The sequence below is a fragment of the Apis dorsata genome, unplaced genomic scaffold, assembly GCF_000469605.1.
Source record: "Apis dorsata unplaced genomic scaffold, Apis dorsata 1.3 scaffold_137, whole genome shotgun sequence".
NCBI lineage: Eukaryota > Metazoa > Arthropoda > Insecta > Hymenoptera > Apidae > Apis > Apis dorsata.
The window spans coordinates 106217-111180 of record NW_006263429.1 but is presented as its reverse complement, the minus strand read 5'-3'; the positions used below and the strand labels follow the sequence as shown (position 1 = coordinate 111180).

The 4964-nt window shown below is 33.4% G+C and overlaps 1 non-coding gene across 1 annotated transcript; it reads left to right on the top strand.

The window, feature by feature from the left end:
- The first annotated feature begins 2791 nt into the window (after positions 1-2791).
- Trnas-cga lies at positions 2792-2873 on the top strand. The gene has a single exon. It is a non-coding gene; the product is annotated as a tRNA-Ser (tRNA).
- The last annotated feature ends 2091 nt before the right edge of the window (positions 2874-4964 follow it).

The following is a 4964-nucleotide window of genomic DNA, read 5'->3' as shown; positions in this document are numbered from 1 at the left end:
TAAATATCTAAATAGGCAAATGAAATATAGTATTTCTAAAAATATTTTTTTTCTTCGAAAATCGTAATATAATTATAGTCTCCAAAATAATTCCATAAGTGAAATCTATTATCTTCATAAATAAATAACGGATACTTTTTCTAAAAAAATTCTAAAAAATTCTTATTTAATGTAAATAAGTTTCGAGAAGTATTTTTTTTTCCTTTCGAAAATCAATCGTAATATAATTATAGTCTCCAAAATAATTCGATAAGTGAAATCTATAATCTTCATAAATAAATAACGGATACTTTTTCCATTTTTTTTCTAAATTATTTAATGTAAATAAGTTTTCGAGAAGTATTTATTTTTTTCCTTCGAAAATCAATCATAATATAATTATAGTCTCCAAAATCACTCGATCGATAAATGAATCATTCTTATCATCTTTATAAATATCTAAATAGGCAAATGAAATATAGTATTTCTAAAAATATTTTTTTTCTTCGAAAATCAATCGTAATATAATTATAGTCTCCAAAATCACTCGATCGATAAATGAATCATTCTTATCATCTTTATAAATATCTAAATAGGCAAATGAAATATAGTATTTCTAAAAATATTTTTTTTCTTCGAAAATCAATCGTAATATAATTATAATCTCCAAAATTATTCGATTCGATAATCATGAATCAATTGTTACCATCTTCATAAATAAATAAAAAATACTTTTATACTTTCCAGTTATAAATATCTAATACAAAGTGAAATTCAATATTTCGAGAAATATTTTTTTCTCCTTCAATCAATTTGTCCTCTCCATTTGTAAATATTTAATGTAAATAAGATGAAGTGAAATGCAATATATTATTCATTATCATTATCGATGATCATTATTCTTACCAATTTTCATTCTCATATTCACGCGATTTAAAATTTAAAAAAACTCGTACATCGAATTGTATCCCATCACAAAACTCGTGGAATCAAACCTTTCGATTCGCTTCGAGAATCGACACGAAAAAGAAAAAAAAAAAAAAAAAAAAAAAAAAAAAAAGAAAAAAAAAAAAAGACGCATTCTGACACACTTTTCTCACGGACGGGAAGGCAACGGTACACTTTTCTGCCCGGCCAAAAGAATCCGAACCACGAAATCGACGCATTCCATCCAATTAAAGGAATATCAATGATCCAAAGTACGTTTACCGTTACTTCCTCGGTCCTTGCACGGCTCTCGTGAAAGTACTCGCCTTTGTGAAAAACAACCGACGTTCCTTTTTCTTTTTTTTTCTTTTTTCTCTTTCTTTTAAGAAACGGCATTCGTCGAGAACAATGCACGATTCGGTGCCGACAAGCTCGACGAGGAGGCAAATGGAATTTCCATCGAGTAAGAAACACGCAACAATTTGCAAGATATATACGATTATCGGAAAACAGTCGATTAAGATTTTTCTTTTTATACGGCAATTGGAACCAATTTTACATTTTTGCTTCTTAACACACCAATAACAGAATACATTTGACAACGTAAAATTCTTGAGAATTATTTTTTTGTCAATACTATAATACTATCGACGGTGAAAAGTAAATTTTGATTGAAAGAAATTTTTACTTTTCACGGAATATGTGTTTTATCAAATAATATTAAATATTCCTTCTCTCCTTCGTCCTTTTCTTTTCGTTATTCTTTTTTTTTCCTTTTTTTCTTTTTTCGAGTGCTCTGCTCTCTATGAATTTTCTTTCCTCTATCCTTAATCTTTCCCACGATCCAATATTTTTCCCCCAATCATCGTAACGAGCGTTGAATTGCGAGAGACTCGTCGCGATTTATAAGCTTCTCCATCGTGCAATTATGAATCACGTTTGGATGGTATATCGAGATGGATACACGCGTATATTTCTTTTTATTCGTGAATACGTGATTGAAATTGAATAAGTAAATAAAAAAATATAAATAATAATTATAATAATAAATATAAATAAATATATATAAATAAATAAAAATAAATAAATCTCTATTTCGAAGAAAGATCGATCCTTGAAACAGAGAGGGAAGGAAATTAATATTTTTGAAATTGATATATTTACTTATCGAGAAAAGAAAAACGAATCGATCATTTACAAAAGTATCGAAGAAATTCTTTTTTCTAGAGTATCGTCGAGAAGATGTTTTTATTTATGAGCGAACGAGAGAAAAAAAGGCGAAACGATCTTTTTTCAACGTTTTAAAAATCGCAATCTCTACAGAAGAGGAGAAATTGGAATACATGGAAGAAATGGAGATTAATTTACAACCAAAATTTGTTCCCAGCTTCGATTTATCACACTCGATATTTGCACACGGGATTTTATTAAATCTCTTTCGTTCCAAGACGCTAATCCATCTTTATCCAATCAGTTAAATTTTTGTTCGATGTATCAGGCCACGAGCAGATAGGATCGCCAGTATATAAAATTTTTCATTTTCTCATTATGATTTATTGGAGGATCGCTCCTGTTTCTGCGAGTAATTTCCTCCCCCTCTCTGTTTCTTTCCACTCCAAAGATCGATCTTTCTTCGAAATAGAGATTTGTTTCTTTATATTTATTTATATATATTATTACTATAATTATTATTTATATTTTTTTTATTTATTTATTAATTAACTGGAGATTTCTTGTCGGAAAAAAAAATAAAAAAAAAGAAAAGCGCTTGACGCGAGATATCGTGGAAAAAGGATTTTTTAATCCCGTTTGGTATTTATTTAAATATATTGGGGGTGGTTTCCCCCAATTTACCCCCAGCGCGCAATGAACGTACAAGGGGTGAGCAGCCGTGGCCGAGTGGTTAAGGCGTCTGACTCGAAATCAGATTCCCTCTGGGAGCGTAGGTTCGAATCCTACCGGCTGCGAAAAATATTTTTTTCTTCCCACCCCTGCGATTCCACGACTCGAAATCCATTTACTTTTAGATAAAACGCACGAGAATTGATTGCACGATCGATAAATATTTTACTTATTGATCCCATCGCCCATTGTCGATGATTCGCTTTACTTTAAGCAAATTAAGAAACGTGTTTAAGATAGACGATGTCTCTTCACAAACATTGTAGTCGGAAAATGTAATTTTTTTCCCTCGTTCAATTTGTATCGGATGCGAAGATTCGAGAGGCACGTGGAATAAAATTTTCTCGGTCGGCCGGTCGGTAAAAAAGTTTGAATAGCAACTCGATCGACGCAGCTGATTTAATCATGATTTTTAAACGTGTGATTATGACATTTAACGTTGGCTGTGATACGTATATGCACACACATACGTGGAAAATACGATGGATTAATTGCAATTTGCCAGTCTGGAATTATGGAGGAATTCGAGGGAGGAGGGGGAAGAAACGAGGCAAGAAGCGAATAATCAATGAATAAAGAGGATCCGGCCGGTAATTCGAGCGGAATTTTTCATCGTGCTCAATTATGGCGGACCGTTAAATGGCCGGCCGGCCGGCAAAAGCAAAACGTCGTCGCCGATCTCTCTCGTCGCGGCTTTAATAGTTCCAGTCGCATTCCGCGTCCAACCGGGTAATGAATGGAATAGCTTGCCGTTAATTGATCCAGCTTTGATCCTTCCTGGCCGGGACCCCCGTTTCTCGACGGGAGCGCTTTCTACCGGTGAAAACTTTCTTTAACGCTCTTACGGACGATATTTTTCTGAACGTTCTCGAATAAAGATTATTATATAAATTTAAGCAAAAAAGTCTCTTTTTTTTCAACGCCTATCTGATCTCGAGATAATTGTTTCTTTTTTACGAAGTTTTTTTTTTACAAGTACGAGAGAAGAATTTGGAACGAAATGCTCGTGTAATATTCCGTGGATACTCTCGCGCGGTAAAGAGGTTAACGAGGTGCAGCAACAACCGTCTAAAATTCAGCTCGCATCGAATTTATTCCCGAGCTCGTTTATTCATTTCGACCCCGACCTTAACAGGAAGCGGCAGTCACGGCACGCGTTTCACGCTTCTCATACATATGATGCCTCTTACAATTTGTCTCGTGAGAATTTAGGCGTTTTAAAAGCGATGACTAATGATATATGCAATTTTTAATTAATTTAAATAAATCCTAATCCTAAAATTTATTTCAAATTTAATTCAAATCTAAATTTAAACTTAAACTTAATCCAACTCTAAACTCAACTCAAATCTTAATTCCATCTTAAATCTAATTCTACTAATCTTAATCTCAATCCTAATCTACGTTTATTTCAAATTTAATTCAATTCTAAATTCTATTCTAATTTAATATTCAACTCAAACTTTATTCTAAACTCAATTCAAATTTACATTTATTCTAATTCAAATCTAATTTTCATTTACCTCAAATCTAATTTAAATTCAACTCAAACTTTATTCTCGAAACTCAGTTCAAATTTAAATCTCTTCTATCTCAAATCTAATTCAAATCTAACTTAAACTAAACTCTAATCTACGTTTACTTCGAATCCAACTCAATCCAAATTTAAATTCCACTCAAACATTATTCTAAACTCAATTCAAATTATAAATCCATTCTAATTCAAATCCGACTTAAACCCACTCTAAACTAACTCAAAGCCCGATCTACTAATTACCCAAAAACTCAATTCCAAGCCTAATCTAAACTTTGTTCCAAACTCGAAAACTCGACCTAATCCCAAACCTAAAGATCCGAAAATTCCGATTCCGAATCTAACCTCCAACTTAACCTAAATTCGGCTCGAGCACGAGTTATCGAGCGATCGGCGACGAATAATCGACACGAGTCGAATCCACGATCGAAGGTCGAATGCGCGGATCGTGTGTATAAGCGCGGTGACGGACACGAAGCTCGCCGGTTCGTGGCTAACTGTAAAATGGCGAGTTCCGCTATTCCTTTGGTCGGAAAAAGGACGAGGCGTCTCTCGGGAGGCGTGTGGGGCACCCAAGGTGATCGCACGGCCTTGTGTCACGTGTTCGTCCATTAACGTCGCC